Source organism: Centroberyx affinis, unplaced genomic scaffold (genome assembly GCF_046629955.1).
Source record: "Centroberyx affinis isolate AG114_WGS23_722 - 3 ecotype Tasmania unplaced genomic scaffold, CSIRO-AGI_Caff_v1 ptg006002l_1, whole genome shotgun sequence".
NCBI classification, from domain to species: domain Eukaryota; kingdom Metazoa; phylum Chordata; class Actinopteri; order Beryciformes; family Berycidae; genus Centroberyx; species Centroberyx affinis.
In genome coordinates, this window is record NW_027283053.1 from 67,388 (window position 1) to 94,608 (window position 27,221).

A 27,221-nucleotide genomic window follows, 5' to 3' on the forward strand; every position below is an offset into this window, starting at 1 on the left:
GTGTGTGTGTGTGTGTTTATGTTCTTCTGTTACCCCATTTTAGTTATCAGTCATCAAGGTACACCTACAATAATACACCTATCATAAATATCTGCAAAAACAGTTTGATAAAAATGTGTGTGTGTGTGAGAGAGAGAGAGAGAGAGAGAGAGAGAGAGAGAGAGAGAGAGAGAGAGAGAGAGAGAGAGCGAGCATGTGAAAGAGAGAGGGAAATAATTTTTGTTTGTGCGGTGCGAGACCTGAGCATGTGCACATGGTGGACACGTGTGCATGTGTACAGTATAACCCAGTTTTTAAGTGTTTCAACTCCCTAGTGTATGTTTATCAGTTCTTTAGTAGCTTGTCTGAAGCGACAACACAGCTATTAAAACCAGCTGTCTTTTAAACACAAGCTTTTAACTCCCCTAACCATAGACACCTAACTAATGGATGTGGGCTTACTTAACATTCACATTGCCATTGAGCCATAAAATGACATTCACATTGCCACTGAGCCATTAAATGGCACTGTTAAAGAACCTAAAATGAACTAAGCACTGCTAATTAAGTCTACTCTCCAATCTGATTATATAAAACATGTATTTTAATAACTAGGAGGTGAATAGGAAATTAAATGGAAAAAATTGCCCTCTATTACGATGAGTGCCTTATCACTATCAAGAGCATTACAGTTCGAAAGCATGATGCACTACACTACTCTGTGTGTGTGTGTGTGTGTGTGTGTTGGCTATAATAACCATGAGTTCTGCACCTAGAACAGCACAACTCAAGTCAAGTTTATTTATCCATGACTTGCAGTGGCATCACTGTTCTGTTGACTCCCACTTTGACTCCCAACACAAATATTCAGTTAGTGCGAGAAAGGGCCTACCATCGCCATTTTATAAAATGACACACTTAAATTACCCAGTAGCAATTAAAATGCAGCCATGTTGTGCAAATGATTGTGACAAAAGAGAGACATAGTAGAAACAAATTATAAACATAACATTACCTTACCTGCCCGATATTCAAAAACAACTTTTTCTCCTGAAGATGAAGAACATTTAGATAGTTCACCCACCCTGAAGAGAAATACCAAAATACACTGGCACTTTTGTACACAGAGAGTAAGGATCACATCCTCCAAGGACCTCAGTCTTTTTCAAATATCTTTCCTTTTCTCCTGAAGTCAGGTGAGGTGTTTGCTTGTTCACGGTCGCTTGTTGTATACTCTGTGGTTATAATGGAACACTGTTTGGGAGCCAATATGGCAGTGTCAACAAAACAACCGATGTCACTGCAAGTCATGGATAGGGTGCTTTTAGGCAAAGCGTATTGTTACAAAATGCTTCACAGAAAACAAAGGCCAAACAAATTTAAAGAATGATAAAAAACAAGAGACGGAATAAGTACTGAATATTACAAACTCAAAGAGCTTGTGTGTGTGTGTGTGTGTGTGTGTGAGTGCTTATGTGTGCCCACTCAAGTGTGAGAGAGGATACAACAATACCAGGCAATAGCAGCGCAGTCTGCAGGAGAACTAAGTGGATGACAGACAGCAGCTGAGAATTAAGGTAGGCTGTAGGCTATGCTGAATAAATTGGTCATGAGTCCTGACTTAATGTGTGGAATGACAGTCCTGTGTCTTGTGAGCAGAGAGTATGGATAGGTTTGTAGAGAGTGAGCAAATCAGTGGTATATTGAGGCCAAAGTCCGTGTGAAAACAGATGAAGACCAGGGTGATATGTTCATGTTTTCTGGTTTGCATGAGCAGTCAGGGATCTGAGTTTTGAATAAGTAGGATGTTATTGGAGTGTTGAATTGGGGCAGCTGGAGAGTAATGCAATGCAGTAGCTAATTCTGGAGGAGACAAAACTGGGGATCAGTTTTTCTACCTCAGTAAAGAAGAGGGAATGCCTACATCTTGGAGATTTTTCTAAGGGGAAGTTCTGTTGTTTTGGATGTGATTGTTAAGGGCAAGGTCTGAATCAGTAACACCAATATTTTTAACAGAATCATTGAGGGTAACTGTACAGCTATAGAAATATAGTGAGGGGTGTTATAAATTAGATCTTTGAAGGTCATTGTAAAGTTGAATATCATCTAGACCGCATCAAAGAAGGCTGTTTGCATGCAGTGAACGTTGCACTCGCCCTCCTCATCAAGGACTTTCAGACAATTAAGAAGAGTTGCCAACCAAGCAACTGCTCAATTTAAGCCCGAGGTATGAGAGAACGCCCGAGGTATGAGAGAACGCCCAAGGTATGAGAGAACGCGGACGTGCTGAGAGAACACGGAAGCTCTTGCTGCTTAATATCGTGACTTCATGTTTCTTAATATCGTAACTTCACACTCTGTAAATGTACAACTGCACAGCAAAATGCCAAAGAAAGCTGCAACCCTCCCCGATGAGGAGATGGAAGAGATTAAAAAATCTCTCGACTTTATGTCGGCCGAGATCGCAACAGTCGCCGTTCAACAAAAGAGGATAATGGAACTGATGGGATAAGTTCAATCACTTAAAAAACGTAAAAAAGAAAAAGAAAAAAAGATCACACTTCTGGAGAATCTAGTGGCCGACCTAGAGCAATACTCCCCGATGAACGATCTAATCCTCAGCAGCCTGGACCAGACACCTGTCCTATGCCAGGGCGGCTGCAGCCTCTGAGGATACCACCGCCGGGCGCGGGGTCGATGCTTCCGAGTCCGAAAGAGAATCGCTGGAGCGACAGGTAGTGGGCTTCTTGGACAGTAACGGCATTTCTGTTGACAGCAGTGACATTGAAGCTTGTCACACCCTGCCCAGCAAAAACAAAGGTGCAGAGAAGGAAGGAAACTAAAGGGGACCGACGTGTACATCAGTGAACACCTCACCAAGAAGAACGCGAACATCGCCAGAACAACACATAGTAAGAAAACAAAACAAGATCCAGGTGACTTGGACCGCAAGTTGCAAAGTATTCATTAAGTGGATCGACACCAGAGGCAGCGAAAGTTCTCGTTATTAGGGACATCAACGAACTGGATAAGTTCGATGAATGAATGACCTGCGGGGACTAATGGATCATGGAGGTAGGATTATTCCATGTACTGTACTATCTCTACTGCTGATGGATAACTTGGAGATAACCACACTGACAATGACTAAGAAGTGGTCTTATTCCCTATTACTTTCCATGATTTCTTTTAAACTGCTGAATATCACCATATTTTGTTACAACCTCATAAATGTAAAGACATATTTCAAATCATGAAATACAACATGTTAACATCTCCAACAAAGGGCCTTATGATGGCTCATCTGAATATCTGCAGTGTCAGAAATAAGGTACATGAACTGAACTATCTTACTCAGCATACCACCATCCACATCTTGACTGTGTCTGAGACCCACTTGGATGTTACCATCCAGAATGCAGAGGTATCCATTGTGAATGGTGAGCCTGGGAGTGGGGAGTTAGTGGGAGTTAAACCTTGTGTCTTCCTTTTGATTAATTCAAGTGCACGAGATAGATATCAGCCTCTCATTTTGGTTAATTAGTTTGTTTTGTCTGTATTAGCACAAAAATAGAAAAAAACTGATGATAGGTAATTTGGTTTCAGACCATTAGTTAATATGAGAAATTAAGTTTCCATCCTCCAGTAATCACAAGTATTTTCATCAGTGGGATTCCCTAACTTAACTATGTTGAAAAAGTGAATATCCACCGAATACCTAATTTCCAATATCAAGCTAACTTTACTCTGGTACCAAGTTCAAGTCCAAGAGTTTGAGACTGTATTACTTAGTCCCAAAAGGGAAACGTTGATACAGCAAGGCATAAACCTGTCATGGGTAGAAACTCTGGGCCCCCGCCCCTCTAGGAGGAGCAGTAGGTCTGGAGCGGTCTGGTGATTGAGGCTCATTATGGATGATTCAGGGTACCTATGTATGAGCCCACTTAAATCTCTCCACTTTCTTCCAGTGCTTGTTCTTGAGTTTTGCTCACCACAAGACACAGTAATTCTCCTGAGCCTCTAGACTTTGTTTTTGCTTCTCTAGTTTTGTTATCGTGTTCTTTCTGTTTGAGTTTTTGCCCAGTTTGGAGGGTTTGGACAAAGTCTCACCAACATCCACCATTTGCTTCCGATCCTGCAAATTAGAGCAGATAGCTAGGCTGAAAATTACAGAGATAGGATTTAACATTTTTACAGTGCAAACTCTACTAAGTCACAAAGAAACATTATTTTTTAATGTGTTGGTGTCAGTTCAATACAATTCAAATTAAAAATGCTTAATGTTTGTGTGAATGTTTTTGGGGGTTTTTTATCTGAAAACATCAAATCAATGTATATAGGTTTGTGTGTAGGTATGTCTATATACTGAACAAAAATATAAACGCAACACTTTTGTTTTTGCTCCTATTGTCTTTATGAGTTGAAATAAAAGATCTAAGACTTTTTCTATGCTTTTTTTAAATTTTGTTCGCAAATTTGTTTAAATCCGTGTTAGTGAGCACCTTTGTCAAGATAATCCATCCACCTGACAGTTGTGGCATATCAAGATGCTGATTAAACAGCATGATTATTGCACAGGTGTGCCTTGGGCTGGTCACAATAAGTCAGTATATATTCAGTATGCATCAGTTTTATATAAAGTTACAGTGACTGGGTTGCCATTCCAACTGTTAATCATGTTGTTTTTACACAAGGAAGGAGTTGAACTGAATCAATTGTGTATAATGTCTCACCTTGTGTATTGTAGTATCAACAAAACATTACAGTGTGATGTCAATGGTTACTTCATGAACTATTTTCAAAAACAAATGTCCACAATTGTTCACATTGACATTTAAATAATGCAAACCTCTCTAAATGTCAAATCAACCCAGTGAGTTTGGGTGTCAGAGCAGTACAACTTAAGAGATTGTTGGACTGTTTTGTTGTGTGTTTTGTAAACCTAATGAAGTGTCACTGCATGTAGGTAATGCAAGCGTGTGTGTGTGTCCCAGAGCTTTTACACTTAGCTCTACCATGTGTGATGCTGGAGGTTTGTGTGTTGGTTGTGGTGTTGTCGTCGACATCCAGGGACTCCACAGTTGAGAGTTTGGGGATGGAGTGCACAAGGGAAAAGTTTTAAAATAAAGAAACAAACCAAAATTACATATCCTTCATCTAAACTCACATTGTCTCTGTCACCATTTAACTTTCAATCATGTTCTCTCAATCTTCTGTACAATCAGTTTCTTTGAGTTTGTTCATCGCTCTTTGACCATCTCGGTGTATCTATTCTTCATCTGGCTGTGTTTCTTGTGGAACTGCAGTTTCGCTTTTTGCTTTTCCTTTGTGTTTTCTTGTGATGAAATGTCTCTGCGGGAAATGTAAGTGCATGTTTTGTGGTGGTGTGGGTGGCAGTTGTGTTTTCTAACACTGCCGGGGGCATGATGTTCACATTTCCTGGTGGTGGTTGTGCAGTTTTTTCCAAAGTATTGGTGTTTTGGTCGTCCCCAAACCTCGGTTCCTCTTTGAATGAGTTTTTTCCCTCTTCACTTTGATCCTCATGCTCCTGCTTAATAGATTTGACTTGTCCATTTGACAGTATCCAACATTAGGACTGCTTCCTCCAACTGCCACTGATTCTGAAGGACAGTGTTTAGGAGTTCATTAGGCTTGAACAAAATATCTGTTGCATTGCTGTTATGGAGTGCAATCTGTGCAGAGGTCACCGTGTTCAGCATTTTGCATTTACGTCTTTCGTTGCATTTTCCGCACTTGTAGCTCAATGATTCATTGTTGTGTGCTGGTATTGGAGCTCTGCAAATACACAAACATTGTCTTTTCACTTCTGCCCCCGCAATTTGTCCACAAATTATTTCTGGTGACTCCTCTGGCGCAGTCACACATTGACCGCCAAGCTGGTAACACAGAGGCGTCCATTGTCATGCTGAGTCCTCTTTTTCCATTCAAGTCCCGCACTGAGATATTTTGAGAAGTGTACCAATCATTAACACAGTTTTGTTTCCCCAGACAGTCAAATCAATAGTGTTTGTTGTATCCCCCAAAACAAACACAGTACAGACCAGCATCTTGCCCGATGAAACAAGGCTAGAGTCCAGTCTCCTGGCAGTTTGTACGGTAATCTGTTATGGTAATCAATAGTATGGTAATCTGTAGTAACACAGAAAGATATAAAAAGACAAAAAACAAATGATATATATACATGTCATGTAATATTACAGTAAAGCAGTAAATAACAGCACATTTGAATATAACAATCACAACAATGGTACATGAGAATTAGTCAAATAGACATAAATAAATGTAATACTGACAGTTCAGATGAAAGCTATTTGTTGTACAATCAAACAATTTTGGCATGTAGCACTATGATAAACAATATCAATGTGTGTGGCCATCAATGTTCATGTTTCCTTGTAAATATATTAAATAAACTGTTAGCTCCATAATTGACATTCTCTTTTTACGCAAATATTAGATGTACTTTTTTGCCAGATTAACAGTTAAGTACATATATTATTTTAATATTTTTCTGTGTGAAAGGGAGGCACACTGAAAGTGTAGTAGTTAGTTAAGTCACAGGTACAATTAATTGTAATTTGAAATTTTAGTCAGTATTGGTTGCTATGGTTAAACTATGTAGCCACATGCTTTTGAAAACTGCGTACTCTGTGTTGTAGTCAATCTTTAGTAGTAATAATTAAATTCCTTACATTTGGTGTTGGGTTAGAAATGTTAAAATCATCTCTATTTAAGCTTTATTTTACTTCTGGAAACAATTGCTTTGAGGGTTGACTTTGATATGTTTTCTATCTAGATCACCACCACATCACTCCAGCCTGATGTAGTAGTATGGTCCTTTCCCACCAACACAGCACTCCTCATTTGAGTTAACCATCCCATAGGAAGAAGGGATAGAGGAAAAGGAGCAAGTACTAACAGCTGACTGCTGAGTGCAGGGATGCTGGTTGGAAGTCCATCATCTACCCTGTGGAGGTAGGATGCCGAGGCTTTGTTAGTATATCAGCCTCACGCCTACTCAGGGACTGGGGCGTGGGAGGCAGAAAAGCTGAGGAAGACCATCAAGGAGTTGGCCGAAGAGGCAGAAAAAATAAGCTTCTGGTGTTGGCTCACAAGGAATGATCAAAGGTGGGGACCTAACTAAAGGAGTGGCAGGGAGACGACCCTGTCACTGCTCCACCTGTTGATTTTCTCTTCTTCATGTTGCTTCTCTCTCTGTCCCTTTCCCTCCTTTTTAGTGTCACTTTGGTGAACAAGCAGCCAATCACATTTGGCACTAGATCGGAGGAAAAAAATAATAATCTGTTTATTTCCCGAGAGTAACACATCTGTTTTTAAAATGTAGTGAGTAGGTAAGTATCAATTTTTCTTTTGAAAAGTGAAAGAAAAACTTTAAAGGCATGCTTTTAAGTGGGTAACTTGAAAGTACAGAAATTAGTTACTTTTTAATAAAGACTGACTAGTTACTATTTAGGGAAAGTCAAGTAACTATAGTTAGTTTCAAAAGTAACATTCCCTAGCACTGCCTGCTGCTAGGAACCTGGGAGTGATTTTTGAGCCAAACTTATATTTTGATGATCAAATTATTAAGTTATACAGTCTTTTTTCCTCCAGGCAATTCTCTGTTATCAGTTGCTATCAGTTTCTTTGTTCCAAAAATCTGCTTTGGAGAGAGAGAAAAAACACAATCATCTCTACCAGAGCAACTGAATCACTGATTTTGGGGTTTTATCATGGCCAGGATGCTACACAGCCCAACGTACTACCAAAGTTCAACATCACTTTAAAGACAGAGCCAGTCTAGATTTGCCTCAAAGAAGGGGCTCAACCCTACACTGTCACCAGCTATGCTGTCAGCTTGCTGAGTGCCACTACCTTTGCTCCCTAAAGTGACAGAAGAACTGAGCAGAATGGAAGCACACATTTACTCTCAAAATGTTTTGTCCTCTCCACTATCATATTTTATATGGAATGGAAGGCACCCCAGAATAAGGAAAGAGCTCCTCCAAAGGCACAGAAACCAAGGTGGGCTGGCTCTTCCAAATCTTATGTTCTGTTACAGGTATGCTTATGTACAAAAAATTGTTTATTGGACCCAATCCCTGGAAACAGACTGGTGCCAAACAGAGGCTAGATCCTGCATTTCAGCTTTCCTGGCCCTAATCACCACCCAGCTACCTCTCTCTATATCACACTAGTAATCGCATAGTTGTTTCCACTCTGAAGACCTGTGCCCAGTTGCATGAAAAACCTTAGATATCCAAGTTTATCCCTTTAGGCAAATAATTCCCTGAGGGATTTCTTTAGGAGTGCTGCATAAAGCCCCTAAATTTTTCTCTTCAGTTTAGGGATGGTATTTAGTGTTTTACAGTAGTTTTAGCTGTAACACAGCAGTTGGGTCCCTCGTTATTGTGGCAACCGCTCACTGTTGTATTGTTGTTGTTACTGTTGTAAATTGTACGTTGTGCGCGATCCACAGAGGCTCAGCAGAGATCGCTAATTGTGCAACATCTACAAAACTCAACTCAACAACAACTTCCCTTGCAATTTCATCAAAGTGTACATTCCTGTGACACCAAACCATGTCATAGATACTTATTTCATCCAGATTATTTAACATTTTTGTGTACTTGAAAACAGACTGGCTGCAAGCTAGCTCATGGGAAAATGCATTGCACAAGCTGTTACCTTAGTGAAAAGAAAGCTGGAAGCATATTTGGCTATGTAGCTAGACAGCCTGAAGCCTCCTACACATAGAACATCATGTTCTTTGATTGTAATATTAATTAATTTGAAAATAATAGCAATATAAAAATGGGATAAATACTTAAGGGACCATGGGAGGCACCTTAACATTTAAGGAAAGGAAATGCCCTTAAGGGGCTTTCTGCAACCCATCAGCAATAATATAAGGATGACTTAAGGATATTTTCTTATCTGCAGATGTATCTAAGGATATTCCCTGAGCAGTGAGGTAAGTGGGGTTTGTGCAACTCAATTGAGTTTAAGGTGAACCTTAAGGAGAGCTTAAGGTATAAAACGTAACGAGTTTTTGTGCAGCCAAGCACTGGTCCAAGTTTAGAACATATTTTGGTTTAGGAATATTCTCATTTCAGGGACCTATATGCAGCAATCATATTTTTGCTCCAGCAAAACTAGATTCTGCTTTCTCACTATGGCAAAGGCTAGGTCTCTCTAAATTCAAACATCTTAATATTGAGGGAAATTTTGCTCATTTTAATGACTTATCCAAGGAATTTAAGCTTCCCTGTTCCAGCCTATTTCGTTGCCTTCAGTTACGTAATTTTATTAAGTCTGTTGATCCAACCTTCCCTAAAATGCCACCAAGATGAGGACTTGATTCCACCCTTGAGACCCCATGCAATTTGAAAGGCCTTACCTCAATTATCTATGATATTACTGTGTCCCTGAGGACCACATCCCTTGATAAGATTAAAGCAGAGTGGGAAGAACTTGCACGGGAAATATCAGAGGAGACCTGGGAATGTGCCTCGGAGCGAGTAAATGGAAGTAGTTCTCGTGCAACAACTTGGTATTATTCAACTGAAGGTCGCAAGTTTTTCTGTTGTGATTGTGTGGTCAACATTCAGTTATTTACAACTAGCTGAGTAATACAGTACTTTACAGTACTTTAGGGGGAAGGTTAATAAACATTCTATCATACCCTGTTAACGTAACACCAAGTGGAAATACATTATCTGCCGTAATTACATGAGTTCTGTAAGAAGATCACCGCACACTCGACTATCATCTTTTGCGAAGGTGCTAGAGGTCAAAAAACAACAAAGTGAGTGGAAGAGCAAATCTTCTGCACACTTAGGTCCATGCGAGTTTCTTTATCTCTCTCTCTTTATCTTTCTTTGTGTTTTTGTTTTCTTAAAGACAATCGGATGGACCTAAGTACACAGAAATTTTGCTCTTCCATTGTAATTACGTGAGACAACTGGAGAAGGCTGCTACATAATTGTGCTGGCAACCTCCCTGTGTCTTATGTGTACTAACAAACCTCACCTGTGTTTCAACTGGCATGAGGGTGAGAAGATAATGGCAGAATATACATTTTTGGGTAACTATTCCTATAATGTGCATTTTACTCGTGATAACATACATAGATGCATGCATACATCCATCCATCCATACATACATACATACATACATACATATATACATACATGAACATATAGTAGAAACATGACAGATAAAACACACTGAGAAACTTGCAGTGGGGAGGGTCGAGGGGGGTAAGGGAGGGGGGTTGCTATGGGTGATTATATGTTGAGAGCATCTGTGTACAGGTAAGTTTGAGTGTGTATGTGTGTAAGTTGATGGTGCTGGGAGCAATGGGGGTGCTCTCTGACAAAAAGTTGATGAACGTTTTTTCATGTTTGAGTAATCTGTTGATAGGTTAAGCAAATGTTCAATCGACAATTTAGTCCTGAGTTTCAAATGTATCAACATGACTTGTTTTAGCAATTGTTAATAAGATAAACAGGAATGAGATAAACTAGAACAAGCACGTAATTCAATTGTCCAGTCACGAATAAGGACATTCATGTATAGGCCTAATCAATTATCTAATATTTAGGCCTATTCATGACTGTGTCCTACATCAATCAATGTTTTGTGAGGGAGACACACATAGTTGATGTCTTCAGTGCTTGGATTGTTTTGATGTATATAATTCAGCATAAAATTATCTGGTGAATTGGTTTAGTTCCAACGGGTCTTGGGTTATATTACCAGAGAGGTTCTCATTTTTTTTCCTCCTAAATCAAAGTGTTGTTATAATAATTTGTGTTATGGTGAGTTTTCAAAGTGTGTTTCATTTGAACCTGGCGTTGAGTAGATTTTCATGGTTCGTTTCTGAAGGAGTTTGGTCTCTTAATCTCCTTCTGCAACATTTCTTATTCTTTAGTTTCTTTTTCTGCAAGGAGAAAGCTATTATTTTCCCCCTCATGATTACCTTGACTCTTTTGCAACAGACTGCAGATTGCAGTCTGTTGTTTCTGGTGTGCCAGGAAGGATGTTTATCTTTAAGTAGTATATTATTGAAGCGCCACTTGAATGGTGGGTCAAGGGTGCCATCTGTTGCAAGTCTAATACTAGATTGTAGATTTTCGAGTGTAGATTTTGTGTTTGCCAAACATCTTCCAGTCCATAATGTCAGATATTGTTTGAACGTGAGGGATTATCGGGATTATCGGTTTGAAGGAACGTGGTAAGAGTGGATCAGTCAAGAGGTGCGTTCCATTTGATAACAATTTCTCCTCGTCTCATCCTTGACTACTTGGAGAAAGGTCACAGGGGAAAGCAGGAGAAGATGGAGGAGAGGGAGCGAGTGAACCGTGTCCTGTCAATTGTAACGTCCTCGCACGCCTCACTTTGAAGTGACGTTTGAAGTGTGGCGTTTGAGGCTCCTGGCGCACAATATCCCCTTCCCCTCCATGGATGACAGCTGTCTAGTTTCATCCACATAGAAACGTTTCACAAAGTTCAGATTAATGTGTAATTCATCTATGTCGGCCCCTAATGAGCTTTGTCTGCCTCCATAGAGGTAGAACACCTAAAAGAAATGTATTAAGCTGTCTGTGCATCATTGTCAAACGTTTATGCTTTGTGTGACTTGGGTTAAGCAATGATCATGTAGACTATTTGACTCATGCTATCTCGCCAGCAATGAACCAAAGTTTTATTATTTTATATCCTTAAATAACCATAGATCAACAGTAGCTGTAAGAACATAATGTGCAAAATAGACAATGAAGTGCTGTTAATGATGTTTAGTAAGAATTTATTCTCCCCGAAGAGAGATTCAATGACAACCCACACAAAACACAATTCACAAGAAAGATTGAGACAGAATGAGAAATACATGAAGGCTACTTACAACTGTAGATTTTATCTGTTATTTTTTCTACACATTTCTGAGGATATGGAGCTGGGCTTAGCCTATACAGGCACATTAATTATCTTCACTCATTATTTCCATATTGAGGAAACACCTGTGTATCCGTCTCATTGGAGGACAGAGGAGAGAAGACATGAAGGCTCCTTCATGCGTCTTTGGAACATCCTTAATGATGGCGGCTCATTTTTTGATGCCGAGTCAGCGAGGAGTCATTTTAGCCAAATGGAACGCACCTAACTGTGGATCTACTACTAAATTAAAGTCACCACCTGAGATGATGCAGCAGTTAGGAGAGTAGGTTTGGGGTTCGAAAGGATTTTATCAAATCTGAATCCAGTATCAAATCTGTTTATCGAATCCAAATCCTTTCGAATCCCTCATCGAATCTTTTTAGGTAATTTGTTGGGTGTTCATCTTCAGGTAAGTTCATCTACTTACCTGAAGATCAACTGGTTGCACTGGCAGATTGAGCCAGTGCCGGATAATTTACCAACTTGGAACCAGTTCCAAAATTGAACCGGCTAATGGAACCCATCTGTAGGAGAGTTAGCTATTTCTAAGTATACAGCAGGGAAGAAAGAGGGTAAATCTCTCTTGGGACCATTTGCTATGGTTATGTTGTTTATGTCTTGTCAATTTTGCCATGTATTATAATATAATGTCGTTCTGGAGCTGCGATGGAGGAGCTGTTAAGGTAGGGGCAATTTTTCCTGATTCGGATGGAGACTTCACATGTTTGGAGTTTAATGTGACGTAGAGTGTTTGGCCAATTCATTTTGCTGAGATCTTTTGTGTTTCAGTCAGGTGGGTTTCTTGTAATAACCAAATGTCAGATCTTTGTTTTTGGAGTAGGTTGAGGACTTTTGTTGGAGCCCCTAATGTTCCACGAGCTTAGCTTCATGGGCATTGTCTTTGGTTTGATGTACGAATAAAAGGAGTGAAGTGTTTACAGGGGGCTAGATGGTGAGATTGAGGTTGTTATGTTCTGTGTTGTTTAGAGATGGGCTGCATAGGGATGGTTGTATGTCAAGTGATAATATTAGAGCGCGTATGTGTAGTGGTGTTTTGGAGTGTAGGATGAGAGTTGTTGTGTTTGGTATGAAGGACAAGTAGGATAGAGTATGTGAGGAATTAAGACAATGAGATATAGGAGGTTGGGGAGAGAATGGGGGCAGAAAAAAGACCCCGCTCTATGGGGATCTGTTAGCGGCAGCACGCAGGAGGTTCTCAACATACTTTAATCGTAGAGGGGCGTCCGCCTTCCAGAACCTAGCTGCGACCTACCCAGCGCCACACCAAGATGCAGGCGTGGCCGGTAAAAGACCTGTTCTCTCACCAATGACCTCCGCTACCAAATGGAGAGATTATTAAGCATGAATGGCTGATATATTCCCCAACTGCAGGACTGTTTTGCCTGCAAGCTCTTCTCCACTAAGCAATATGCCTTTGTGAGTTTCTTTAGCGACTGGAAACGTTTTGAGCATGCTGGTGAAGAGAATTCCAAAGAGTTTATAGTTTGTATGCTGTCTTTATTGTGACGGGCAAAGGGAGCTAACATGAGTTCGGCCTGAGTTCAACAAGTGGAAAAAAAGAGGGAAGTATTGAAGCGTGTAGTGTCTGTGATCAAATTCATCTCTGACAGATGTCTCGCTTTCAGGAGGGATAATGAATTATTGGAATCACCACAGATCGGCGTCGTTCTGGATATATTGGAGTTAATCAGATGAGATGGAGATGCATTTCTGGCAGAACACTACAAAAATATGAGCAACAAGGGAGAGGCAGTACAGTACATCTTATTTGTCGTCAACAAACTAATTCATAGAGGTGATGGAAGAACAAGTGAAAGAGACAATAGCCAATGAGCTAAAAGAGGCCAAATATTTCTATTACTGGACTCAACACTGGACTTGCCGCACATAGACCAGCTGGCAATTATTTTTAGGTTCCTAAATAGGGGGGGTAGGGTGCTTGAGCGTTTTTTGGGATTCCGGCCAATTTTTTTGTCACACAGGGGAGAGCCTTGCATATTGTGTTAAATCCATGGTACAAGATTTGGGATGGGATTTGTCAAATTGTCAAGGTTAGTCATATGACAATGCCAGCAATATGGCTGGGAGATATAATGGCTTGCCAAGCCCACCTTAAAAAAGACAACCTGCTTATTCACTACATCCCATGTGCTGCACACTCCATTAATTTAGGAGTGAATGCTATAGAACAGCTGCCCAAATGCAGGACGCTTCTTGGACTTTGTTCAGTCACTGTATGCATTTTGCAGTGCGTCAACTCACAGGTCCAAGGTGTTCAGGAGCTCAGAAATCCCAGTGGAAATGACTCTCAAATAGCTATCCAGTACTGAGTGGAGTTGCCAAATGGACTCAACTACAGCGCTGTGGAATAACTATTCCCAAACAGGACAGGCTTTTGAGATGCTTGCTGCTGATGAAGGAGAAAAGAGAGAGACGAGACATGAAGCAGAGGCACTGTGCATAAAACTACATGACCTGGAGGCAGCATTTAGTGCAATGCTGCAAAGGTGTGACATCAACCTCTTCACAGGTGTGTGTGTGTGTGTGTGTGTGTGTGTGTGTTTGCTCGAGTCTCTCTGTGACTTTGGCTTCTCTTCAGGACCAGTTTGAGTAATTTCTGAAAGCCACTTTGGATATTCCAGGAGTGAGTCAGACTTTCAAAAAGGCCACAAAGCACAAAAGTAAGCAAAAAGCTTTCGCTGACAAGAATGAGACCAAGCCTGACACACTGGGACTATTGGATGGAAACAACCGCTTTCAGATTGAGTCATTTAATGTCATTGTCGATATAATAGAACAGATCTTTATTGCTGCCCACAAAATCCTTAAATTTAGCTACTTTTTTTAACACCAAAATTAACTGACCATTGTTGTTAGGCCTACTTAAGTATTGTCAAAAAGCTTGCTGTGGATTTACTTCGTTGAAGTGTGGTTTGTTTGAGGTTGTGTGTCAGAACAATGGAACTAAGCCAAAACAAAACATTGGTATGTAGACCTAAAGTTTAACACTAAAACCTGTTGGAATGTTGTCCTAAAGCATTGGTTGATGAATGGATTCATTAAGGTCGCATTTAAACTTAATTTGATTGGATGACTTTTTGGATGGATTTGTTTCATGATGGTGGATTTGTTTCATCATGATTTAATTCGATTTTGTTCACCAATGATTGAAATCTAATGACGGTGGTCATTATTGAAACAAGTTAACAGGCCATAGCATGTTCTAAAATTTAATTGTTTGGATTCTTTATTTTTGTAGCACAGATTATTTGTATCCAATAAATTTCGTTTATAATTCATCCTCTCCTTGTGATCACTTTGTTTTAAGTCTTGAACACAGAGCAAAAAAATATTTGAACACATAAATTGCAGACCGCCTGCTGTACCATCCAACAGGAGCCGACCACGCCAATACGCCATCCCACCTGCGTCTGTATTTCCACAGAAATGCAGAAGCGCAATGAATGCTTTCAGTTCATCCAGAGACATTACATTACATTGTCATTTAGCAGACACTTTTGTCCAAAGCGACTTACAATAAGTGCATTTTGTCAACAGTAGTGAAACCAACTGTGCATCATTTTTTTTTTAAAGAAGGGTAAGATGAATAATGTGAAAAATTACAATAAAAAGACCCTGATCAAAAAAAAGAAGGGTAAGATGATAGGTTAGTTCAAGTGGGGTCCAGGTGTAACCTTCAGAGATGTGTCTTTAGTCTCCGGCGAAAGATGGGCAATGATTCGGTTGTTCTGACAGAAGAGGGGAGCTCGTTCCACCATTGTGGCGCCAGGGATGAGAAGAGTGGTGGAGGATGAGCGACTTCTGAGCCCACGTAGCGATGGAGGGGCGAGGCGACCTGCAAGGGTGGAGGAGCGGAGGGAACGAGGCGGGGTTTGGAACCTGACCAGAGATTGCAGATAGGGAGGGGCAGTATGATGTACTGCTCTGTAGGCGAGTACCAGTGTCTTGAATTTTGTCACAGCCGCGGCCGTACCGCCAGAAGATTCCCTAGTGTTTCCTTGTGTTTCCCCTTCCCTGTGTTCCCAGTGCTCCCCTGTCTGTCTCTCTCTCTGTCTATGTTTTGTTTGGATGTGTATTGGCGTGGGCGTGGTCTCCCTTCCTCGTTCTCCTGGCTCCCGGCTCAGCTCATCCTGCACACCTGTCTGCAATCGGCTCATCGCCTCTCCCAGTCTGCTCACCTGCCTCTCATCAGCTCATCAGCCTGCAGTATATCTACCCCGGTTCTTCAACCGTTCTTCGCCAGATTGTTGTTTCAACCACTGTGGTAGATATGCTTCAAGGCCAACTCCTAGTGATTTTGTCTCTTCATGTCACATTACTAACCAGCCTCTCTTGTGTCCCAGGATCATCACCCACCTGCCTGTCTGCTAGCAACCTCCTAGCCCCCTCATCCCACGCTCACGCCAAGCCCCGCTCCTCCTCACCATCACTCACCCCTCCTGCCACCGGATTCCCATTCCCTGCCATCAGCCCCTCATGCAGATCCTCCTCTTCAATAAAACCTTTTTCCTTACCAACACCACCATGTCTGTGTCCGGCGTTTGGGTCCCACCTGTGTTCATAACAGAATTTGATTTGCTGCAGAGATGGGAAGCCAGTGAAGTGACCAGAAGAGAGGAGTGAGGTGAGAGATTTTTGGTTGGTTGAACACCAGACAGGCGGCAGCGTTCTGAATGTGCTGTAAAGGTCTGATAATAATAAACTTTATTTATATAGCACTTATCAAAACACAGTTACAAACTGCTTTACAAAACAGAGAGAACAATAAGTACATAAAAAGACATAACAATAAAAAACAAAATGACATAAAAAGGTAAGACATCAGAGGTTATAAACAGTAACAGTAAGTTAGTAAAAGCCAGTAAAAGGTTCAAGTAAAAGCCAGATGGTAAAAGTGAGTTTTTAAAAGTGATTTAAAAGAAGACACTGAAATGGCTGACCTAATCTCCCCAGGCACGTTATATGATGGCACAAGGTAGCCCGGCCAGGAGAATGTTGTAGTAGTCCAGGCGGGAGATGACAAGAGCCTGGACCAGGAGTTTTGCCGTTTTCCTTGTAAGGAACGGGTGAATTTTGTGGATGTTGTAGAGGGAGAACCTACAGGAGCGAGTTGTCGCTGCAATGTAGGCAGAGCAGGACAGCTGGTTGTCCAGGATCACCCCGAGGTTCTTGGCAGTCTGAGAGCAACACAGTGGTGTTATCAATGGCGATGGAGAGGTCTGTGAGAGGGCAATCTTTCCCTGGGAGAAAGAGTAGCTTCGTCTTGTCAAGATTGGGCTTGAGGCGGTGCACAGACATCCAAGCACTGATGTCTTTGAGACATGCGGAGATGCGGCCATCAATTATATCCCACTTTCATGTCTGGGAACACAAACATTGGTGTAAACTCTGTAATCATATGTGTGAAATTAGTTTCCATGGAGTTTTGATGGCACTCGCTTGATCAATGGAAAAAATACATTCAAGTGTTGAGTAGGAGTGGATGAGAAGAGAGAGACGTTCACCTTGGTACCAATGCCCTGTAGGGGAATTTTGTAGGGAGAACATTGCAAAACTTGTCTGTACTTACTTTTCAAGTTGTTTAGATATCACACCTGTATGTATGTGTGTGTGTGTGTGTGTGTGTGTGTGTGTGTGTGTATGTATGTATGTATGTATGTATGTATGTATATATATATATATATATATAATTCTGAAGGCCTTTAGGACAAGTCATGGAAGAGTGAGACCATAGCATTTCCAGAAGAGAAATTGAAATTTAAAATCTCAACATCCAGTTACATTAGCCCACGGCCTTTCTAGTGTTGTGTTAAATTCACTCAGTCGGGATAAACTGACAGCCATTGAAAACCGCAGTGCTGTTCAAAGCCTACATAAGCTTACACCTCACACTGCAGCTGCAGTGGGGTAACGAGTTTACATCAGTCTCTGTAATAAACACCAATTTCTCAAAGACTTGAACATTGGTGAATACAGATTTTGATGTATTTAATATATTAGAAGGATTAATAGATTCTGATAGATGTTGATATATTGAATAATGGCAAGTTTGTTGACCAAAACTAAGCGTACGTCACACATTACACCTGTCTTAGCCTCTTTACACTGGCTTCCAATAAAGTTCAGAATTGGCCTTGTATGTAATTCTTCTGCAAATGAGTACATCACTGAATTGCTTCATCCATGTGTGTTTCTTTATTTAGCAGTTTATTTGATAGGGACAATGCAGTTAACATAATTACACTTCACAATTTAAATTCTATTTCTATTTCTAACTATCTAAAATGTCTTGTGTAGGCTAATAAAAAGTACATAAATTTAAAAAAATTACATTACATTAAACACAGTTGCATCACACAATGTACACACATAACACCGCACAACATTTTATGCCGTAATCAGTCAATCTTAAGATTAGCTTCGATAATATAAAGACCTGATTAGATTTCAGCCAGTTCTTGACCACTGAGTTAAACATTTTAGTATCCTTAATTAGTTTAATTTCAGTTGGTAGTTTACTCCAGAGTTTGGTTCCCTTTACAGAGAATGCTGATTGTTCAAAAGCAGTCCTGCGGTGTGGTTCCCTGCAGTTGCCCTCAGTTACACTTCTGGTTACTCAATTGCCCTCTTGTCTACTAATGCATCTACTTAGGTTCTCTAAGGGAACTAACTTATTTAAGCATTTGAAAACAAGTTTAAGATAATAAACTGAATAAAACACCACAAGGACCCTTAGTTCTTCAAACCAAGGACTCTTGGCTGTTGTGTTGCAACTTCTAGACTGAAGAACTCAAACGGTGACGCATTTGCAGTAATGGCACCGAGACTGTGGAACAATCTGCCTCCCATTGTTAGACTGTCTGAATCTGTTACTATTTTTAAATCACAAGTCTCAAAACTCATTTTTCTGGTTTGTACTTTTGACTTTCTGTCTGTTTTTATTTTCTCTGTAAAGCACTTTGTAAACTCTGTTTTTTTAAATGTGCTATATAAATATAGATTATTATTATTATTATTAGAAAATATTATTATACACCATATCAGCTGAGATATAAAGTAGATACAAAGTAGCTTCCCCAAAACAGCCTGCTAGATAGGGAGAGATTATCAACAAATGAAAGAGGAAACTATGCTCTCTAATCGTCTGGCTAGACAGATGATACCTGATCTTCTGAGTCACTGATCTAAGGGATTCATTTATTCTTGATATTCTATTTCACTGGTTTCATTGAAAGTGATGTTTGCTTGTTTGTTTACTGAGGGTGTCAGTAAAAGAATAAACAGTCATAACACTAAAATATATTCTTGTAGTCAGTTCTTTTCTTTAGATCTTAGTTATGGTCTTAGCACACAGAGGGGTGTGTGTGTGTGTGTTTCCTAGAGAAAACATTGATCAGGATGGGCAAATCAGGTGTAAATCAGCCCAATTAATTAATTAATTGCATTAAGCAAACCAAAACTGAAATAATGGTGCAATTTTAAGGTATTCCATCACAGAGCTGAGTTACAACACAAACAAATAAAATTGCAGGTTCACAGCTTAAACTCTGAGGCTGCTTCACTAACTAACTATCTATCTAATGAACTAATACAGTTAACAGGCAACAGGCATGTGATTAAATGCTATGTAAATACACTCCAAATTGTGTGTATTACAAATCCCCATATGGGTTATAACCATATAAGAGGTTTAAAATGCTATTTAGCCAGCTGACAGCTAACACACAATATATGCAATGCAATTCAACACAATATCTACATTAGTTAGAACAAACAATGAGGAGAATTTACTCACAGTTTGATGCACACACAATCTCAAACAGTGGGAAGTAATTTACTTAGGAGATTCTAAGTGATTACTGTCCATTTTCCTCTTAGTGGTAGAACACCTAGTTACTTGATTCTTTCAGGCTGTCCTACAGTCGTGACACTACCTGATTTGAAATTTCGATTCAGTTCCGTCCGATCGATTTGACTCATTCACTTTAAAGTATCGCTAATGAACGATTGATACGTGAATCGATCACTCGATCACTACTTCCTCTCAAAAAGTATGTCTATTGATTCCAATCCAGATTGCCTTCCAGCTGCTTTGTGGACCATCTGGCAGGCAGCTAAAAGGTAAAAGTGAAAAGATCTAACTTGCACAGAATATAGTTACATTATCCTGCCACCCTTCAGAACATGCACATGTGCACACACACAAGCATGCACATAAACACACACCTGGTACTGGCCTGTTACACTATGACTACGCAAACACACAGACACAGAAATGAACATATTTCAACCCGTAAACACACACAAACACACAAGCATCTCAACAGATGACTGGAATTAAGTGAATTTAGAACAGCAGCACATGCAGTTTCTGGTTCTCGGATTGTTGCCATATTTCCACCCTATTTACTCTGCCATGTTATCACAGCAAGTGGTACAGATATATTTAGAGAGACAGTTTGATTTGATTAAATTCCTGACCTCAGCACTTCAGTTCATTAACTTCTTGTGAAAATAAATGCGTTGTGTGGCTGCCTGCGTGCATGTGTGTGTGTGTGTGTGTGTGTGTGTGAGTGTGTGTGTGTGAGAGAAAGAAACAGACGCAAGAAACATCTAGAGAGAAAGAGGATTAGAGCAACTATAAACATAACTATAGTGGTGTAAAACTTGTGTAGCAGAGAAACGGTGGGATATAAAGGGTAAAAATCCAGAATAATGTTAAAAGGCAGGATTTTGAGAAACAGAAAAACCAAAAACACATCAGACTCACCTTTGCCCATTAGGTAGCAAAGCAGAAAAATCTCACCAGAACACTGTCGTGGTTTGAGTGCTTCAAATTGATTTACACTGGTAGAGCTAGGTCACAATTTGGGACTTTATAAGGAACCTTCTCCCTCTGACTGTCTTTATCATTGTTAATTCTACAATCATTTGATGTAGGGGATGTTCTACAGTTTCATCTTGGTATAGCCCATCTATGTGCCCACTGGAATCATTGGCTGTTTGTTATTTGGTATGCAATTTGTTTAGGATTGTAATGCAGTTTGGCTATTTCCAAAAATAAAAATTAATAAGTGAGAGTTTTGAAAACATTCAGAGAGAGGTGTAGCGTTGGAATATGTTCATAAATAATTGGCCAGTCAGCTTCATTAAATAATGAGATACTACATATTGTTCCCTGCCGGAAAAAAATGTTTGCTGGCCCCCCGCCATTTTGAGGTAAAGGCATAGGGTCAGCTACAGAGCTGCAGGAGCTGGTAGGGATGCTCTTCTTGCTCAAGGACACTTCCGCAGATTGGGGCGGGGGGGGCTTAAACCCAGGTCCTCCAGTTCAAAGGTTGACTCTCTAACCACTAGACCCCCCTGCTGCCTCAGTTTGATTCCCTGGTTTTTATTCCTGCAAATCCACACAGTAAAAATAACTCTTGCTCAGACCATAACTCATCACAGCCTGTTAATTTACCTGCTTGCCACACAGGCTTATTGACATAAACACAACTGACATTAAATTGCTACTACTTACTCCTTTGCTTTACTCATTCCTGCCATTCCGTGTTGTTTAACCCTATTTGTAAACCCCCTTTTTTCCATACTGTTTCAGTTTTAAGTAAATTTCCAGAACAAGATGCATTCAGAAATGCTGCATGGTGTGTGCTGCACTGTGGGTTGGGACTGGATTGAGTGACATCATCCAGGGCTGATATGTTTTATGAATGTGTTCCATTCCTATGATTTTCCTGTCAGTGACTAGTTAGACACTGCTTTACACAATTACATATATGAATCACTGTATATTACCTCACCCTGCACCAACATAACATTTGCTGGATGCTTTTATCCATGTGAGCATACATTTGTGGTCCCAGTGAGAATCCAGTCCCTAAGGCAGCGGCCACACTGATCTGTTGTCTGTCCATGTACGTTCATTTGAATTAATTTTCAGTGAGAGCTGTCTGTTGTCCGGATAGGACTGATGACGTGACTGTCTGTCAGATTTCCATCCATTTTGATGGATAGAAAGTTCAACCCAGCAGAACTTCTCCTGGATAGACAGATTTGTCACCATCTGTTTAGCCAAGTAGAGGCATTTCTATGTTTGTTGTCAGCAAACAGACAACGGTACAACCAAAACAAAGATAAAATGGAGAAAGCATACCATTGGGATGATTGTAGGTTTTTCCAGGTGAGTTTCTTATTTCATTTATACTGTATAGTCCGTTTCTTCTTTTTAGCCCCGCGACAGCAAGGGCTCTACGGAGCGCAATGTCGGTCAATCGGTTGCTCTGTTCACAGCTTTTGGTCACATGAGTGAAAATGTGATGCAGAGAGTTAGATTGCAGACTTTAAACTTGGAGACCGGAGTTCGATTCCCGGCAGGGACGCTTCCACAAAATGAAATGTTGCGGGGCTGTTAGACTGTTAGTTTCTATGAGGTAGCAGCATTATTTTAGTATTTCTGCATCAGCCTCCATGCTGACATTCCAAAAAAGCCCAATTGACAGTAATCTACCTGTCAATAATTCTGTCAGTTTTCTGATGGATCAGTGTGGCTGCCGCCTAACCCTGGCAATACATTTTTCCTTGGAGGGGAATTCGATTTTTTCTTGCCGTCCTCCACAGGGAGGTCAGAGCACCGGGTCACGTACGGAGCAGCACCCTGGAGCTGGTAGGGATCCAGTGTCTTGCTCAAGGTCATTTTATCATCTGGACCATCGACTTAAACCCCACGCAGGCTGTGCAATTTCATCTGTCTTTTGTGCTTATTATGTGTCAAATTGTGGGATGTGATCAGTGTAGAATCTTGTGTGAGTTTAAGTCTTCATAATGTATGATTGTTTGAAAGACAGCGCTGCGTACTACATCAGCCAGCGGCACGCCAACCCACGGTTTCAAAATGGTGTGATGGAGGCACAAACGAAACGAGCACTTGGCCTAATTATGGCAATGCTATGCCTTGAAAAAAACATTAAGAAAAGGCAAAGAAGGATTTGGACTCAATCATGGTCTGGTAGAAGAACACAACATGGGTTGTCTCTCCTCCAAAGGGAGCTTGAGGTAATCTTCTAAATTGTCCCTAAACTTAAAATAGTATGTATAACTACTATTAAATAGCTTATATGTAGACATGATTTTGTAGTGGGTGAAGTTTTCTTAATAGCCCTGTATTTAAATTTCCTTTGGGTATCTCACTCACTCACTCACTCACACACACACACACACACACACACACACACACACACACACAAAACTGAAGAGTGTGATGCCTCTAGTAGCCAGCTACCTCTTCTACCAAATCACATAAGGAATCTACATCGTCCTGTCTGAGTGGGTAACACCTGTTCTGCAGGTTGATAACACTAGAGGCTTTGGGAGCCTCCTTCACATGAATGCTGAGGACTTCCATCTTGTAGGATTAGTGGCACTCTACATAACCAAGAGAGACACACACCTGAGACAGGTTATTACTGCAAAGGAGAGACTCAACGTGACAGTTAGATTCCTTGCCACTGGTAAGAATAACTATGATGATATTCTTTGTTAACAATCAGGATTAGCAATGTTTAATTCCGCACTGCAAAAAACATCAATTTTAACAAGTCATTTAGTCTCATATTCAGCCTTAAATCTTATTTTCCAAGAGAAAACAATCTGTCAATGAGGTGAGATAACTCCACTGAGTGTCGACATCTTGAAATAAGTCAGAATAAAGCAGATCACTGCATTGGAAACAAGTGAAATTATCTCACTCCATTGGCAGATTGTTTGCACTTTTTTTGAGAAAATAAAAATTTTAGGACTAAATAATAGACAAAACTTTGTTGTTGAGATGGATATTTTTTGCAGTGCATTTGCTATTTGCACTATTGCTTGGTTTGAGGTGCTGTTCTTAAAGATGACTACATGGAACACATTCTAAATAACGTGGAGGACATTACATGACTGTACTACACTGACGCTATGTTGTTATCGTGCATTTTCACTGTCTAAAGTATTTTAGTGGACAGTGAAAGATAACATTTGACTGAACTTTTTTTCTCAGACACACACAACAGAGGCAGAGTGGAGAGAGGTAGTTAAAGGTTTCCAAGACAAGTGGCAATTATCTCATCGCCTTGGGGCCATTGATGGGAGGCACATCGCTATCCTCACTCCAGGCAAAAGTGGAAGCACTTACAGGAATTGTAAATCACGCTTCTCCATCTTGCTGATGGCGGTTGTTGATGCCCACTACAGGTTCCTCTATGCACACATTGGCACCCAGGGAAGAGTCTCTGATGGAAGACTCTTCACACATTCAAACCTTTTAGTGGCAATCCACCAACAGCTGCTGAATGTTCCTCAAGCAGAGTCACTGCCAGGTACAGATGCCTCACATATTTGTCATCTTAGACGTTTTAGAAACTTTAGGACCCAGCTTTGTTGTCAACTGAATACTTTAAGACTGCTTCGGCTCAGGCTCTTTTAAACAAGTGGCATTGATGCTTCTCCTCTCACCAACTACAGGCCTATTTTGAAATTACCCTTCATCTCTGGCTGTCAAGGCACTTCCTGGAAATTTCGGAAAATAACATATTTGAAAAAAATTTCAGTATGGTTACCAACAGCAGCACTGAAACTGTCCCTGTCAGGGTTGTAAATAATATCCTCATGAATGCCAGTGAGTGCTGTGTTGGAGCTGCTTGATTACAGTGCTACATTTGATACTGTAGACCATGGTATCCTCATCTATTGATGAGGATACCATGGTCTACAGTATCAATAACCCTAACCCTCAGACAAAATTTAAGGCCCTGAGGGTGTTTCCAACCAAATTCAGCCTGCCTCAGTGTCCTCCTTAAATCTCCCTTAAAAACACACTATTTTAGACTTTATTTTACTTAACTTGTTTTTCTGGGAATGTATCTGTATTATGAATTTTACTTTGTCATGTATCCTTTCCTCCTACTATTGTTACTTTTCTTTTATTCTTGTGAAGCACTTTGCAACTCTGGTTTGATAAGTTCTATATAAATAAAGTTATTATTATTATTTTTTTTATTATTATTATTAGTAGTAGTAGTAGTAGTAGTATTGTTAGTTCTCTTTCTGAACTTTTGTTTCCCTTTGAGTCTGTGATCCTTAGGCAGGGTTTATCCTTGGCAGCCTGGGAAATTGGGTTTTGTTTTTACATTTAACAAAAATGGCATTCGGCTTGTCAAAATAACTATTAAAGCCATCAGAGTTCTTGCATGTAGTTCTTTTGTAAAACAAATAACGTGAACTTGAATGTGCTTTTTACATAAACAATTGACCATCAGATAGCAGCGCAACCGCTAACAGTGTTGACAGGCATGAGTGCTCATCAACCAACTTGTAAACCATTGTAGGAGGTGGCAGAGATGATGGCTGAAAGAAAGGTTGCTGTGCTACTGCATGCTCTCCACAGGAGCTATCATGCTCTATCAAGGAGCATGAAATAGAAATTAAAAATGTAATGAAAACTTTGAGAAACCAAAGAATGTGATGACGTATTCATTACGGTATGTGTTGACAGTCAAGCTTTTTTAATCAACATGAAATCATTTGACATGATTCAGACACTTAAAGTTAATAATAATACATTTATTTATATCACACCTTTAAAAACAGAGTTTGCAAAGTGCTTTGACAGGAGGACAGAGAAAAGAGCAACATTTAAGTAAATAGTAGGATAACCATAAGATGAAAACCAAAATAAACAGTAAGGATAAAACTAGAAATAACCGCCTCGCGGTTGTATGCCTTTGTTTTATCATTGTAAGGACAGTCTTTATTTATTGAACATATATAATTAATGTGATAATTAGGTCAACTTAAAGGATTTTGATGTCTGCAAAAGTAAGTAACAGAACTTCCACCGTTTTTGTAGAATGACCCAAGATCATTTTCTCAGCTACAATGGTAAGCAAAACATTATGATGTCACAGTTCATTTCATCATTTTATCCTATTAGACATTTGTGTGAAATTTTGTCATAATTAGCGTATGAATTCTTGAGTTATGGCCAAAAACGTCTTTTGTGAGGTCACAGTGACCTTGATCTTTGACCCTTGACCACCAAATTCTAATCAGTTCATCATTGAGTCCAAGTTGACGTTTGTGCCAGATGTAATGAAATTCCCTCCAGGCATTCCTGAGATATCGCATTCATGAGAATGGGACGGACATGAGGTCACAGTGACCTTGACCTTTGACCGTTGACCACCAGAATCTAATCAGTTCATCCTTGAGTCCAAGTGGACGTTTGTGCCAAATTTTAAGAAATTCCCTCAAGGCATTCCTGAGATATTGCGTTCACGAGAATGGGACATACGTAAGGACGGACGGACGGACGGACGGACGGACGGACGGACGGACGGACAACCCGAAAACATTATGCCTCCAGCTACGGCTATCGCCGGCGCGGAGGCATAGTAAAAGTAAGATAAAATTAAGATAAGAAGATAAAAGACGATAAAAAGAGACGAGTGATTCATTGTGCTTATGAATTGAGACAAATTCTACCCCTAAAATTCTATTAAGACGCACATAAATTACCTTAAGTTTGCTGTAAGCCTGAGCAGCCTCCACTTTTTTGCAGTCTAATATTTTTCTGTATTGGGTGTGCAGAGGTGTTTGAGCCTCTCTGACAGTGACAGAATAAAAATTATGATTTAATAGGACTTTCAATGGCCAGTAACACATGCAATACTCACACAGCAAATTAATTTATGTGTAGATTGTTGTAGCGTAATCATCACATACAGTAGTGATGTTAACTTGCTAGCTAGCTGCACACCTGAAAGCTGCAATGCATCAGCTATTTCTTATTTCCAACTGAGGTTGGAAATGAATGACCTTGGTCATTTCAACCCATGGTGGATCAGAGTTAAGTGAGCGATGCACAGATCTCGCGGATCTGAAGGAATGTAAAAATAGTAGGCTTGGGATGACCAGAGACCCGTGAGTCAGATTAGTTGCTCTGGGACTCTACAGCTGAATGCTGTTGTGGCAGCTCCAATACAAAAAGGAATGACCAGAGAAAAGGTTTCGGGAGATCCCAGATTTGATGAGAACTTGGTGAAGGTGGTAGCGGAACCAGAAGCAGGTAATGTGGCTGGTTTCTGAGTGGATCAGATGGAATGGTATTCTGGATGTTTTCCAAGGGCTCAAATGAACTTAAGTAGGAGTTTACCAATTTATATTACATTATATTATGTCATTTAGCAGAAGCTTTTGTC

At 40.2% G+C, this 27,221-nt stretch overlaps 1 pseudogene; it reads right to left on the bottom strand.

Annotated features, from left to right (window-relative positions):
- Positions 1 to 2,597: 2,597 nt before the first annotated feature.
- LOC139668057 (uncharacterized) lies at positions 2,598 to 23,386 on the bottom strand (annotated as a pseudogene).
- Positions 23,387 to 27,221: the final 3,835 nt, after the last annotated feature.